This window comes from Dipodomys merriami, unplaced genomic scaffold, assembly GCF_024711535.1.
Source record: "Dipodomys merriami isolate MVZ:Mamm:240054 unplaced genomic scaffold, mDipMer1.0.p SCAF_49, whole genome shotgun sequence".
In the NCBI taxonomy this organism is placed as follows: domain Eukaryota; kingdom Metazoa; phylum Chordata; class Mammalia; order Rodentia; family Heteromyidae; genus Dipodomys; species Dipodomys merriami.
In genome coordinates, this window is record NW_027206057.1 from 4,775,610 (window position 1) to 4,792,568 (window position 16,959).

At 33.2% G+C, this 16,959-nt stretch overlaps 1 non-coding gene across 1 annotated transcript; it reads left to right on the forward strand.

Moving 5' to 3' along the window:
• Positions 1-16,468: 16,468 nt before the first annotated feature.
• Positions 16,469-16,575, forward strand: LOC138809312 (U6 spliceosomal RNA). The gene has a single exon (XR_011366786.1). It is a non-coding gene; the product is annotated as a U6 spliceosomal RNA (small nuclear RNA).
• Positions 16,576-16,959: the final 384 nt, after the last annotated feature.

Consider the following 16,959-nt stretch of genomic DNA (forward strand, 5'->3'; position numbering starts at 1 on the left):
TTTAAGAAAATAAATTTGCCTAGTGTATCTTGAATGCTTGAACACAGATATTCTTAAATTTCTGCTTAAAGTCATCTGATACATTTTAGCCAAAAATAGTTATAAAATGAACATTGAAACCCACAATTTGAATTTAAGAGAAAAGACTATATGGACACACATTTAAATACTTCTGTCATCAAGAAGATATAAACGTTACTGAGATGATTAAGCATATTATGTCAAAGTTGTTAAGAGGTTTAAGAGCTTTTTTCTGATTTCTTAATAAAATATATGAAAGGATGTAGAATAGATATGGAGGAAAATGGTAACCAATCTGTTCTTGCCTTCATAAAAAATTTAATGTTTTCCTAAGATTGTTACAATGTGCATTTAAACTAGGTTAGGGTTTGCTTTTTTTGAGAGTTATAAGAATTTTCAGCACACAGCTAAAATCAGATCACATTGATTAACTATTTTGTCTTTCTGCCTTTGATACTCATTTCTTCTAACATGAACTTGTGTATTATATTATCAGTTTGATAACTAAGAGGTTAAAGAGCCTGTTGACACTAAAGAGAATGCTTCCAAAGCTTGATGATACAAAAATATTTTAAGTAATATGTTGACAAGAAAATTATTACTCTTAAGTTCTAAATTACTAGTAACAAATTCAGAAAAGAGAAGTTCTTAATTTCTTGTATTGAATTCATAATACTGATAAGAAATTTGATTTAATATATTATTACAAGCTATGAGATGACATGTAATACCTTTAATTTTAGGAAATCCATTCTATGAAGGTGGTAATTTTATCACATTAATGAATTCATTAATTATGTATTTTTAGAGAACAAAGATATGGACATACATGAAGTGGATAATCACTTCAGTTGAAAATTTCTCAGTCTGTCAACCTTGGGGTAAGTTCTCTTACCTGTAATTTCCACTTTCCATCAACAGTGGTGGAAATCAGAGTAGAGGAAGTATTAAAAAAGAAGCAAAGCCTATTAAGTATGAATAGAGTCACATTTCCCATTTTGTAATTTATAATTAATTGTGTAGAATTTTCCTTATTTAAAAATATTTTTGTCAATAATAGTATTTTTCAAGGAATATGTTTTACAATTTCCTTTCCACAGCAGACATGCCATCATGGCTAGAAGCAATTTTCTAGTAGTTAAATTGATATTTTTATATTAAAGGAATGCAATTATATACTGTCATATATAGAAAGGTAGATTCTGGTCCAAATCACTCCAACTTTTTTTTTTGTCGGTCGTGGGCTTAAACTCTGGGGTTCAGTGCTATTCTTTTGCTCTTCAGCTCAAGGCAAGTGCTCTACCGCTTGAGCCACAGCACCACTTCCCGTTTTCTAGTCGTTAATTGGAGATAAGAGTCTAACGGACTTTCCTGCCTGGGCTGTCTTTGAACTATGATCGTCAGTTCTCAGCCTCCTTAGTAACTAGGATTACAGACGTGAGCCACCAGCACCCGGCATACTCCACCATTTTTAATAGAACCATTTAATACAGCATAAGCACAAGAACCTCTTTAGCTATTAAATGGTGTGATTAAAAATAGATGAAGTTTTATTTCAAAGTATTTTAGGGTAGGTTTATGTCGAATAGTGTGGTAATAAAGTTATAGAAATAAATTTGTTTATATTAGTTCATTACATATTTTAAAATACTGAAGATACATACATTATAAAATAAAATAGCAAAATAAAACAAAAAAACCACCAACTACCTGGTATATTGGTCATTTGTGTGTTTTACCCAATCTGAATGTGTGGAATCAAGGTCAGGGTGAGAGGACAAGATCAGAAGGATTTTTGAATCTGAGGACCTCTTGCAGTAAGCCCCAAGGAGAAGAATGGGAAATTTAGAACAGAGAAAAATAACTTGAAGAAGAAAATGTTTGTTCAGAGGTCTGGACGATATAGAGTACTACATTTAGATACTAACCATATCACATAGCTGGAATCATTTGTCTATTTTACTCACTAATGTACCCAACGGGCTTTCAAAGATATCTAACATTACACAGTATTTATTGATTGAATAAAACATTAATAAAGGAGGAGATGTGAGTAGGAATGAAAAGGGTTATCTAAATAATGTTAACTGTGTAAGATATTATTGTGTAAGCAATAGGTAGATAGTGAAAGAACTGAGAAACAGAAACACAAGCTCAACTGATATTTCAGGAAAATATTTGCCAGTCATATGGAAAATAAAATCGCAGGTTACACCTAAAGGTTTTATGATCCAATGTATATTATGAATTCAGAGAGAAAGAAAGAAAAGCAGTTTTTAGCTTTAAAAAAGTGGATGAATAGTTGTCCTATTTGAGATAAGATAGATACAGTATAAAATGCTAATTTTGGTGGAAAGCTTATGTGTTAAGTTCTCAATATGCTAAATTTGAAATCTTTGTGTATCCATACAATATCCTATTAGATTAATCAGTGATCTTTGCCATCAGGGATAAGTAGGATTAGGTATGTGTATTTGATAGTGTTAGTATATTCCTTGCTCAAACAATAGGAATAAGTGTTATGGAGCTATTGGAATTTTGATCCAATTTTCCCAAAATTTGCTCTAATTTAAATACGTCTTTCCCTTGAAACTTAGAAAAACTAAATAACTGAACTAAAGTGACGTAACTGTGTCAAGTCTGAAGTTGGCTTTCGGACCAAAACATACTGGGTAAGCCTAGGGCCAAACCTGCCTGCTTCTTTTCTCAAGGATCATTCCTCACTTCAACTGCACTGTAAATCAATGTCCCTGACATCTTTAAATAAACAAGTGTAAACCTAAAGCTCTTCTTTAAAACACCATCATTCCATTGTTCTCTTTCATCTCTCCCAACCCCATTCATGCCTTCAAGTTACCTAGTTCCACACCCACCCTTTTCCCATTTGGCTAACCACGATCAAGATGCATTGTACTCATATACTGACTTATTTAAATGAAACTTTTGTGTACGAAACTATTAAAATAACATCCTTTTACCTTCACTCTGCTCCTTGCACTATCAAAATCACAAGAATCTCAGATGCATAATGTTTAAAGCCAGAGATTTGATATTCCCCTTCATGTGGTACTCAGAAATTTATCCCATCAAATTGTTTATTCAGGGGGATTACATTCAATTGGACTTATTCTTCTCACACAGAGTAGCTCCCTATTCAGTTGTGTCTGTCCACTGAATTCTTCTTAAATTTGCCCTCTCATTTGTATGTTCACTCATTTCCTTCATTTTAGCATAAACTTCCATGTAAGTCGTTTTCTGTATCTGTCCCACTCAGTCTTCCCATTGTCAAAGTGTACTCAGCACGTTCATTTCCTTAGCTTCACATCACCATCATGTTCTAATTTCACTACTGCTAATCTCCTCATATAAATCAAATTTTCATAAGCCACACAAATGAAGTGTTCAATATCTATTAAGAAAAATTTCAATGTCATCACCTTGATGAAGCTGTGCTTGCTAGTACCAGCACCTAATAAGATTTCTCTCAGGGCTCTGGAATAAAACAAGAGCATCTGATGACAACCTTCATACCACTCACTTGGCCATATGCCAAGGCCCATAGATGCTTTTGTCATGTGGGGTATGAAATGGAATGGAATACGCTTGGTTACCTCATGCTATCACAGCTATTATAGTAGGTGACAAATGTAAAACCTAGTAGACAAAGTACTGCTGGTTTTTGCCAAGGTGCTCACTTTGAGCAACTAGAGCTTATGTTGTAGAGGTCTCTACTGGCTGTCAAATGGACCCTTGCTTTCCCAGAAGCTACCAAAAGTGTGATTGGTATGATTTGGAAGTGGAGGGACTTGTTATCCAGGAGGTGAAGTTTGAGCAATAAGTAACGGAAACTACAAGATTGGGATAGTTCTCCTTGACCTACTATCATGAGTCTGCCTATGAGTATATAGAGTGTTTTCAACACTCATATCGTAATATTGATTTATGAGTTCATTTAATTTAATTTAAAATTGTATTTTCATAAGATGACCAAGTCATAGAGACAGATTCTAGGAAATGTTCAGTCAGAACTTAGCAGAATTAAGAGCAAATCTTGATCATTGGTGCTTACGTAGATAAAATAACTATAGTCTTAGTTGTCCTCTAGCATTAAATACAACTACCAAGAAATTAATATCTGACCGTAGTTATAGGTCAATATCACATACTACTATACACAGGAACATGTCTATAACACTGGTCCATGAAATTATCCCAGAAGACATATGTCACTGTAAGCCACTAATCCATCTCACATAGCTTCAGTGTATTGCATCTTCAGATTCCCTGTGATTATACCATGAAGGAGGCCAGTTTTGAGAATAATAATTTTTGCTAGAAAATAATTTTCCAGAATGGAGTGCATTGTAAACTATTTCAAAGGACAGGTACCTGATGAAATCAGATAAAGTATTGAACCAAGACAGATAACTGAGGTACTGTGCCTTGCTTATAACTTCAAAAGCTACCCTTGATTTGTTTCTATGCAAATATGCTTCTCTTGATTTTATCTTCTCTTTATTTTTAGGCTCATTCCAGAGTTTATCATGCTATTTTGCAATTTTGCTCTTGGAAGGGTATTCAGAATAATTACATTTCATACATGACTAAGTCTCAAATAGTAACCTTTCCAGATTCAATAAATGAACCTAAAAGTAGATGTTTTATGATGAATTACACCCCAAATCTAGGTAAAAGGAAAATGTGAATTCATGAAGATGAGAAAAGAAACTCCAAGTGCTAGTTTGAGTGGCAGAGAACCAGATGCATGGCAACTCTACATAATGCAAAGGGTGAGGCTAGAATTGGCAGTTCCCCAGTGATTCTGGAGTAATATAAACAATTTATATAACAACATTTAGTTAGCTGTTCAAAATAAGGGTATTTGATTTGGTGAATGCATTTGTTCTTTTTTTCATGTTATTGTGAAGGTGATGTACAGAGTGGTTATAGTTACATAAGTCAGGTAATAAACACATTTCTTTTTAAACAGTGTTACTCCACTCCCTCCTTTTCTCCCAGTTTTTCCCCTCCCGACCCTCCATCAGGGTATAGAGTTCATTTCCGAGGTAGTATCTAGTGAGTGTCACTGCAGAATTGGTTCACCCTTTGTCCCACCATTTCCATGCTTTCCTTTCCCTTCCCTAAATTAGATAAACATATACAAGGCAAAGGGCCCATAAATCAAAACCGGTGACAAAAGGGAATAAACCAAAGAAAAAGAAGGAAAAAAGAGCCACAATTACAATAAAAAAAACTTGTTCCCATTTCTTGGAGTTCATTTCAATAAGTATCATTTTGAATAAACTATGCACATCGCTTTTGAGCCCTTGTGATCCTCTCCAAAATATCCTGAGAATATCCTCCTTTGGTCTCACTGTGAGAATGTTTAGACTGCCATTTAATTAATCTATATCCAAGTGTATTTGCTCTTAAAAGGCATTAAGTACCATGAGGAACAAAGTACCAACCAAAATACTTTGATCTGAATAAAGAAAAAGTTGTCATATGCCAGTAGTTGCAACTCTTTAGATTCTGCAATTAACCTGACTAATTGGAAATACTAACTATATTAGTTAGATGGGGAAGGAAACAGCAGGAAGATGTTTTACCAGGTTCTACTGCTCTCTAGCAGAATGAAAATGCAGCTACTGCTATACTTTGGTGCCCTTCTAATCAGCGAGATCAGCAATTTTTGCTTTAATTCATAAAGAAAATTCAAAATTCTTCTGTACTACCACTTTAATTAAACAGCCATGTGCTATGATCTGGAGATTCATTGACATCTTTCTTCTATTTATCTAATTTGGAAAATGTCAAGTAGTCTAAGCCAAGATACCTAATGTTGTGCTCAGTTTCATTAATAATAATAATGGGTGCTTTTTAGTCCATGCTCAGGGAACTTATATTCATTTTGTTTGTGTTAGTTTTCTTCTCCATTTTCACTGCAAGAGTCCTATGTTAAACACATCTGGAAACAAGTTTTAAAAGACATTATACACATATAGATGCATATGTATATATTTATACATGAAAAATCTAATATGTTCATCCCAAATTATGAAAATGTCCTTACTCTGGGAGCTACAAAGTCAAGGTAAAGATGTGCAGGTAAAGTGTTCATTAGCCAAGGATATGGGTTTTTCATAGCTATCATAGTACTAGTTGAAGATCACATAAGGAAATAATTTATTTTTAAAATTAGGAACAGAATTATAGAAGTCTATGGTAAATCTAGTAATTGAAAAAGACAGCACATAAATAAAATATAGCTCTTTGTAGTTTAATATATGAGATACAGCTTTAAATTAAATACCTGTATAACTACCTGTTTTTCTTTTCTTTTTTCTTTTATTTTTTTGTGTTAGAACTGAGGCTTGAACTCAGGGCTGGCCAAGGTCTCTTAGATTTTTTATTCAAGACTGATGCTCTACCACTTGATCAACAGGCCCACTTATGGATTTTTGATGGTTAATTGAAGAAAAGAATATCTCAAATTTTCCTGCCCAACCTGGTTATGAATTTTGATCTTAGCCTTCTGAGTATCTATGATTATTGTGGTAAGCCATGAGTGTCTGGTATAGATAGATAGATAGATAGATAGATAGATAGATAGATAGATAGATAGATAGATAGATAGATAGATAGATAGATAGATTTTAATACAAATATGGAGATAGATTCATTGGTGTATATGAGTTTAATTTATTACGTAATTTTTAATTTAAATTATAAATTGTCATGGTTTATATAAGAAAATGATTTAATTTATAATTTTGAAGTATATCTTCTATATGAAAGTAAGTTTACAAGATCTTGATGACTGAGTTCTGTAAAAGCTTCCCATAATAAATTTTAAGCAATTGACATTATCATAATTATTGCCATTTTATATGTTTATTTCTATTTGATAGTATAACTACTTTTGTCCAGCAACATTTAGGTTGGTTTGAGAAGTGAGAACAATCATAATCTTTTATGCACCCAATGATAGTTCATTTCTCATCATTTTCACTTCTAAAACTATTATTTGAGGAAAGCTCATGAAATACAGCAGAAAAATAATATACTATCTGCAAGGGTTAGTCAGAAAATTATTTTATTCATGCTTCCAAAAGACAAATGTAGAGATAACAGTCTAACAGTGGTTGTTAATAAAAATATTTTTCTATGCAATCAAGTTTCTCTAACCAAAATTTTTTTTACTTTATAATGTGTTTGTTGTAGCAAAAAGCATTGAAATCTATTGCAAGCCTAATATTAGCAGAATCTAAATGAAAATCAGGATCTTATAAATTATGAGATGTCTGTTTCCTTAAAGACAATGATAAAGGGTAAAACAATGCCCCCTAATGCAGTCAGGATTATGTATGTAAAAATTTTCACAGGAAAATGTAAAAGCATTTATGATATGTGAAACATAATAGATTTTGAGAGTGTTCATTTTCTAAGTTAATAAAGATTTGGGGTTGAACAAAAGGATTTTCAGAAACACTATAAAAGTAACAATCATATTAGTTTATAAAAATATAGTGTAACATCTTTCATTGTTTTCCTTACTTATTGAAGATGGGGGCTGTTGCTCAAGTAAGAGCAACTGAATCAAAAGTGAGTCCCCAGTTCCCAGTAACACTCCCTCCCTCCATCAAGGCTGTAATTACTTAATGTAAAATTTTAGTTTACAATTCCCGGGTTCAAAAAATTGAGAAAAATGTTTTGTTCTAAATAGAGAAATTAGCTTAATTGCATTTTTCCATTTCCATGGACTCCAGCATTCCTTGTCTCTTTCCTTCATCTTAACAGCTAGTGCAATTGAATCTCACCTGGGCATTTCTTTCTGCAGTTAAATTTCTTTTTGACTGTGTAGGAAAGTTTCTCTGCTTTTAATTACTCATGTTAGAATGGGCTGATCTAGGTAATTTCCCCATTTCAAGGTCTTTAACCTCAATGGTACTTGCAAACTTTTTTGGTAATATATACGTAGTTTTTGTTTTTCGTTTTTTGTTTGTTTGTTTGTTTGTTTGTTTGTTTGTCTGTTGTGGGTATTGAACTCTGGGCCTGGGCGCTGCCCCTCAGCTCTTCAGCTCAAGGCTGGTACTCTACCACTGGAGCCACAGCACCACTTCCGGTTTTCTGAGTGGTTTACTGGAGAAAAGAGTCTCAAGGACTTTTCCTGCCTGGGTTGGTTTTGAACTGTGAGCCTCAAATCTCAGCCTCCTGAGTAGCTAGGATTAAAGGTATGAGCCACCGGCTGCCCTGTGACATAGTTCGTTTTTCAATTGAAAATCTTTTTGGGATTAGGAAACAGATATCTTTGCACAAAGGCATTTTTTAATATAATTTAAAATTTTCCCTGTATTTAAGAGACTGAATTGATGCATTAAAGAAAGCTCACATTATATTCACCTTTGCCAATATTGTTGATGTTGTGGTTCATTAATTCCAAGTATTTTAAGGTTCATTTTTCTTAATTTTTTATTACACATGATCTAAAGTCATGACTTTCATATATATATATATATATATATATATATATATATATATATAATTTGAAAATGGGATATGAAAAATGACTTTCTCAGGCAGAAAAATAAATTATTACTAAGAAAAAAATACTAATGGACTCCTGAGACTTATAGGTAGTCTTGGAATTTGTTAACAGCTGTGCTTAATGCATGATTTAAGTAAATATAATAATAATAATTACTTACATTTAAAAAGAATTCTCACTTTTACTGCTATCCACTTGAGATTACAATTGGAGGACAAATAAATCACTTAAATTAATTTTTCTGTCTCAACTTATTTTCATTTTTATGGCAACTTGTTCATTTAACACAATTTCTTTTCAACATTAATGGCCATAAACAAAAAAGCTTTATTTTGTTTTATAAATGAAGCAAAACAAATACAAATAACCTATCATGCTTGAAAGGATTTGTTCTTCTTCATCGAAAACAAACAAAAGCTAAGCTAAATTAAATGAACGTTTAATCTTTCATCCCAACATAAAGGTTATTAGTTGGTACAAGTGTGTACATAGTTATATACAGAAGAAATGAGCAATTGATTACTTTAACTTTGGAAAAGTTTAAGCCTAACAGCTTGAAATGTCAATAAAAACACAGAATTGCATTTTAGATAGTGCTGAATATTTTGAATAAATTTCTAAGTATTTACTTAGGACTGAGTGGCTTTTGTAAAGAGCAAGTAAATCTGCTTTTGAGCAGTTCTTTATTTGACATTTTGCTAAGTGTTTTTCTAGGAACACAAAGTGAGTTCCTACTGAAATAAAGCAAAATAGAAAATAGTAGAGGACTCAGTAGACCTTTTGTCAAGGACAGTGTATCCTATCAATCTTTTCATTTTATTTTATTTTAAATATATATACATATATATGGTTATTGTAAAAGTGATTACAGAAGGACTGCAGTTACATGTCAGGTAGAGTACATTTCTTTATGAATTATGTCACCCCTTCCATCACTCTCTCCCAGTTTTTCTTTTCTGTTCCCATCTACAAGTCGCATCATTCATTTTCAACAGTCTCTATTGAGTAAAAGTGCTGTATTTGTTCAAATTTCATCTCACCTATTTTCTTTGCCCCATTTACTCTCCACCAGACAGATAAACTTAAAAACAAGACAAGAGGCATAGAAAAGAAAAGCAGCAACAAAGAAGAAAAAAAAACCTGTGTAATACTTGCTATGACAAATGTCAAAGACTTCACATTTGAGACTTCATTTTCCTATAACTGAATAATTTACTTTTTGAATCCTGATTTTGAGAGATGATGAAAATCTAACCAAAGTGCCAGTTGTTCACTTAAGTCATATTTTCTCAAGAATATCTCTATTCCTCTTCATACTTTATGTCCAAAACTGTCAAACATTGGGCAGAAGTGAACAACATATGAGTGTGTCATCCAATGTCACTAATTGGACTCACCATCTGGCTTGAGTGTGATGCTATCATACTGTCTGTAAGCTATGATTTTAACCACTTTTAGACAAAGCTTGTTACTAAATGACTGCATTTCTTACCACCTGGTGAGAAGTTTCTCCTCAGCTCCACACACAGCTATGCATTCTCTCTCAACTTGGGACTATGTGTCTTCAACATTTCAGGTACAGTTTCAACAGCATTTAGAATTCAAGGCATGGATAAAAGTATTGCAAAGAATGGTTCATTTAAAAATCTAACTAAGCTATTAAAAACAGGTAAATGTTTACCATGTAGATATGTTTTATGAACAAATAATAATTTAAAGGGATTTATCAACTTATACTAAATATGTATAAAGATTTAAAAATATATAAACATATTCTTTTACTTATAGTGTAATTTATTCCCAAAATACTTATTCTTACAAATAGGATCTGAAGATTCTTTGATTTTCTCTTAATCTGTTATAACTTCTGTGTCTTATTGTATACACTCCATAAAGTAGGCACACCAAAGATTATAAAGGTAAATAACCTCATTAGTAAAATATGATTATATGTGCAAGTAAGAGAATTAACATTAGGATATAACTTTTACTTCATATTTAAAATTAGCAAAAAAACTAAAGGCAAAGGTAGACTGTTTTAAATTATAAAATTAAATTATAAAATTTTCTAGAATGTTGAAAAGGTGAACAGTCACAAACTCTGTTTTGAAAAATAACATTTAAGTTAGATTGTCAAGAGTCGGGGAAGTAATATTTACTGACCTAAGGTCAAAGCACAGTATCTCAAAATGCTACCAACAGCAGGGGTTTGAAGCACAATCGAGTCGTAGAGTTGCTTCGTTTTCTGTTAAAGGTGCTGTTGTTTTGTTAGTTCCATTTGCTGTATAGTCTACTTAAGTTCAAGAAGGAAGTGGATTCTATTTAGTATCTAGGAAGTACTTTGCATTGCTCTGACTTTAGCTGGAATGCTGATTTTACTTGTAGGCATCTCATTTGGACACACAGAAGCACTGAAGAAGAACAGTGAGCAGGAAGAGGAAAAATTGGCAAACACTGAAATATTAGAAAATTGCAGGAGGTTGAAAAGAGGCTTAATGGGAGATTTGATAGCTATTTCCAAATATTTAAAAAGCCTTCATGCAGGAAAACTATTATTAGAGTTTATTCACAAATACCATAGGACATAGTTGGTTACTTCAGAACAGCAAATTCTGGTAGAACAGACAATACTGCTTTCCAATAATTAAAGGTGATCTAAAAGAAAAAAAAATGTGATTTGTAGTACTAAGTTCATTTAACAAAGACCCGAATTATCTATCAAAATATTCAAAACGGAATCTCTGCATTATGTAAAAAGTGCAATAGAAAAGCTCAAGTCACTTTGAAGTTTGAGATTCTCCTTAACCATTCTATAAAATGTCTCTTAAAATAATTATATTAAGCAAAGTAAGCCAGGCCCAGAGAAACATAGGTTGCATGGTTTTCCTCATGTGGTAACTAGAATGTGACTATAAATATACAGGTAAACATACCTGGATGCTAGAAGAAAATAAATACACCCAGACATGATAAAAAAATTACAGGTCTCTATGAATGCACTATGAGACCAAACGAGGATTATTATTAGGAGAGGATCTCATTGATGCAATAGCTATGTGTTTCTGACCAGGTAAATTAATATTTACCAAAATGAACCCAAGGAAATGGAAACAAGAGGTATGTTTTTTTCTTCTTTGTTGCTGTTCTTGTTTTCATTTTCTTTTGTCTCATTTGTTCATTTACCTGACTTTGGGAGAGTAAGAGGAGACAAAGAAATGGTGGGATAAAGGGTGAACAAATGCAGCAACCAGACAACAGGGGAAAATGAACTATAAAACTCCCGGGAGGAGATGGGAGGAAAAAACTGGGAAAGATCAAGGAGGAGTGACATTGTTCAAAAAGAAATGAACTCGGGCTGGGAAGGTGGCTCCGTGGCAGAGCGCTTGCCTTGCATGCATGAGGCCCTGGGTTCGATTTCTCAGCACCACATAAGCAAAAAGTAAAAAAGCTGGAAGTGGCACTGTGGCTCAAGTGGTAGAGCGCTAGCCTTGAGCTGAAGAGCTGAGGGACAGCGCCCAGGCCCAGAGTTCAGGCCCCACGACCGGACCCCCCCCCAAAAAAAAGAAAAGAAATGAACTCTTTAACTGACTTATGCAACTGTAATCCCTCTGTGACAGTACAATCAATAAATAATTTTTAAAAATTATAGGGGCTGGGAAGGTGGCTCAGTGGTAGAGCGCTTGCCTTGCATGCCTGAGGCCCAGGGTTCGATTACTCAGCACCACCTAAGCAGAAAAAGCCAGAATTGGTGCTATGTATGGCTCAAGTGGTAATCTTGAGCTGAAAAGCTGAGAGACAGTGCCCAGGCCCAGAGTTCAGGCACCAGGACCAATAAAAATAAATAAAATAAATAAATTATAATGAGCACATGTTGAAATTCAATTATTTCATCCATGTTGTTACTAAATACCTTTAAGTTAATGGGAATAGAGAATGGATATATAAAGGAAAGTCTCTCTACATAATTCTAGGTTATACAAATCATTTATAGTAAGAATATTTTAATGTGCGGTTCAAGGGATAAAAGTACATACAACAATCTGCATATCAGTTGAAAAATTTTAATAACTCCATATTAAATTAATGAAAATGTAGACTTCTTCTAGAAATGGTATCTACTGTCAGAAGCACACCTACTATTGCTGTTCCTAAGCAATTGGAGGCATTTCCTGTCAATCCAGTAATGAAATTATAATACCCCAATTGACAATGAAGAAGATAAATGTCTTCTTCAAATTGATAACTGTAGTAATGTTGACTTTCCAAAAGTAGTGTGAATTTTAGACCAGTCATATGAAATCATTTAAATATTAATGTTCTTGTTACTAAAAATACTACTCAGAATTTATTTAATTTAGTATTACTGCTATATAATATTTATTTTAAACATAACACACATATATTTCTACATATAAGTTACACATTTTTAAATAACTTCAGGGTAGTATATTTATTTAATATACACAGATTCATTTGTTATTTCAGGTATTGAGGTAGGCATCTGATGAAAAAAGAGCTTTACCATGTCTGAAAAAATACAGAAAATAAGCAAAAAATCCGTAAGTAAACACTTCACAGTTTGCAATAAGAAACTAAGACAAAAATACAACATAGACTTATAATGAAATACTATATATACACACATATATACACATAAAATGAATTGACACTTGCACAGTTTGAATGAATTATGATAGCTTTATGCTGTTAATAAGACACACTTGGAATGAGAAACTATAGAAACATTCCTAAAGTTTATAGAAACTATAGGTACAAAGGATACATAAAAATAATTTTTAACATGAGTATGAAGAAAATCTTGGGGAGAATAGACATCTACTTTTATTGGGACATGCTTGTGTGAATGTATACGTTCATCAAAATTCATCATTATTACTCAAAAATAATTCATTTTACTTTGTGCAAAACATAACTAAAAAACTTATTTAAAAATTCAAGCACAGAGAAAGTGAATGCCATCTATTCAATATTGACAATTGATTAAATCAATTTTCTTTTTTGATGAAAATCTATTTCATCAAAAAATTGATGAAATCTTTTCTTTTCCTTTTTTTTTTTTTTTTTTTTTTTGTGGTTCCTGGGGCCTGAACTCTAGGCCTGGGCGCTGTCCCTCAGCTCTTCAGCTCAAGGCTAGTGCTCTACCACTAGAGCCACAGTGCCACTTCCAGCTTTTTCTCTTTATGTGGTGCCGAGGAATCAAACCCAGGGCCTCATACATGCGCAACAAGCACTCTACCGCTGAGCCACCTTCCCAGCCCAATATCTTTACCATTAAAAGAAGATACATGTCAACTTATAATTTGATGACTAAGCTATTGTTTTTTAAAAAGATACAAACAAAACAAAGAATGAGACACCATATAAACATTATTAGATACAAGTAATGGCTAGCATGTAGAGTATCATGAAATAAGAGTTTCAGTAAGAAGAAAATTAAATGCAAGAGAAAGGAATACATTTCAAGATACACTTGAATACAAAGGAGAAAGTGATAGGAAATATGATAGAAAATGATATTGTGATAGGAAATGATATTGTCATAAATATTACATTGAAAAATATATTATATCAATATATTTTAATTGATAAATGATTATTTCTGATGGAAAGTTGAATCTCAATTCTAGCTGTGGTAAAACACACAGCAACAAATTGGCATGCATGATGGGCCAAATGAGTTGGTGCTGCTACAGGAATATACACACCAATGCAAAGGCAACATAGAACTAAATTGTCCAAAAGAAAGCACTAAGAGGAAGGAAGAACTGAGATTGAAAGTAGAAGGATAACCTGAAAAGTATTAAAAGAAGCAAAGGGAAGCTGCACAAGATGGTGGTCTAAAAGTGTTCATTTTTACTCTGGGAGCTAGAAAAGTTCAGAAACACAAAAGTGAGCTGATTCTGAGGTAGGAAAAAGTGGAAGAGAGTATAAACTACAGGAAGTTAATGGGAACCTGGAAAATCAAAGAGAAGCAGATAGGGAAAAGGAAATAGCAACAAGAAGTTTGCGACTAGCACCTGGTTCACATGGCAGGAGAGGAGAAAGAAGACCAAAGATACCAGGTAAAATTCTGCACCACACCAAGGAATTGCCAGATTCAGCCAAATATTCAGCCACAAATATTGTCTCGAGCTCATGGATTTGCGAGGTGGTCATAATACCTGGAGATGATAGTTTAGGAATATCAGCTGAGCCAGAGTGGGGTGAAGGTTGTGCATCTTACCGTGGAAAGGGCTGAAGTAACCCCCTAAAGCCAGGCTATGTGTACAACATGCTCTTAGGCAACAGAGGAACACAATAGGTCTGGCAAAGCCTACCATTGGAAAGAAGCACCAAATCTGGCAGGTAAGCAGGCTTGGGGCTCCCACCAGGGCAAAACAATAAAAGATCTGATACATGCCACCAGCTTGAATTCTGAAAGAACTCCCCATGTAAAGTCTTATGATGGAAGCAAAGACCTCATACTCACACCTAAAGCAGACTTTTGTAACCTGCAAAAATTCTTATACAGAGACATACAAGAACAATAAACAAATCACAGTGTTTTTATATAAAAATGACTTTGCTTGTCTTTGTCTCTGTGTCTGGTCAAGAGTTTTGAGTATTGCATTTCTTTAACTGAATTGTTTTTCTTCTGCTAAATTAGATAAATGTTACAATTTAACTTCTACATTCTAGCATAGAACTCCTCTTTAATTCTATTTAATGTTGATATTTGCATCTCTCTCTTCTTTTGAATTGAAATTATCTGATCTGATCTAAAAACTATTTTCTTGCCTTAGAATTCTTTGAAATCATAGTTTCATTTTTCCCCATGGCCTTTCCCCATTTATATCCACCTTACTCAACCACATCCAAAAATCTTACTCAACTATCTCCTTCACCCCAAAAACCTTCCTCAGCACCTAAACAGATATCTGGTGTTATTCTTTGTTTTTGGGTTTTGTTTTGTTTTTGTGAAGTCAGAAGTCAAGGAAATGGAGATCTTAAAAGCTAAGAAGTCAAAGAAACACAAAGATAAGACTCTAAGCCCCACTCTAATTTGACCAAAAGAGGGAAGAAACTAAAAAGAAGCAATGTTAAAAATAAAAAGGGAATAATGTGACAAATAACAAAGAAGTACAAAAAAATCCAAGTGAGTATTTAAAAAAACATTTTGTAGAAGAAATGAATAGTATTTAAGATATATTTCCTTGTTTCTTTTCATTTTTGCTAATGTTTAAGACATATTTCTCTACAATTTGAACACTATAGACATATGCTCTATATAATATCTCTTATGAAGAGTAATAACAAACTCATTGTCATTTCTTAATATTTAATGCTATGATTAACAGAAACAATGTTTCTGGACATTTACAGTTTAGCTGAATTGTGTTCCACACAAACCTGTTTTAGACCCTATAAATTATATCCAAGGAGAATGCATATGACAAGTGAGAATACTAATCTAATTATTATTACTTGTAACGAAGGCAAAATAATCAGGAAGACTCAAGTAAGACAACCAAATGCTTTTAATGGGCAAATACATATGTCTATGGAATGTTTATGAAATTCTGAACACAACTTTAGAATTTGCTTACACTTTTGAATGTAAAACATTTAAGTACCTGACAGGGCAGATGAAGCCTTATGAATAGCATTAGACTAATATGTTTCAAAACTTGAAAATACAGTTGGATTCATGGAGAAAGATAACTAATCATTTTTCCAAGGAGAAATCTAATCTGAAACAATTGTAAACTATATGTAAAGTATACTTTCAAATATGTTCAAAAAATGTCCAGGTTCCAATGGTTTTAACAATCAGTTTTAACAATAAATAAGAAATGATTACTTCAGACACAATTTTAACAAACACAAAAAGAAGAGCTAGTGTTTGCTTTGGCAGCACATATACTAAAATTAGAATGATACAGAGAAGATTAGCATGGCCCCTGCGCAAGGGTGATACGCAAATTCGTGACACATTCCATATATTTAAATCAAAAACAACATTTAAATCAAAACAACCACCTCACCCAAGTTAGAATGGCTATAATCAAGAACTCTAATAACAACAGATGCTGGAGGGAATGTGGTGAGAAGGGAACCCTCCTACATTGTTGGTGGTAGTGTAAACTTGTTCAACCACTTTGGAAAGCAGTATGGAGGTTCCTCAAAAGACTCCACATAGAGCTTCCCTATGACCCAGCAATCCCACTTCTGGGCATTTACCCAAATTATCACCAAAGAGACCATACTAAAGCTACCAGCACGACTATTTATTGCATCATCATTTTACCATAGCTGAGATACGGAACCAACCCAGATGCCCCTCAGTAGATGAATGGATCAAGAAAATGTGGTATATATACACAATGGAA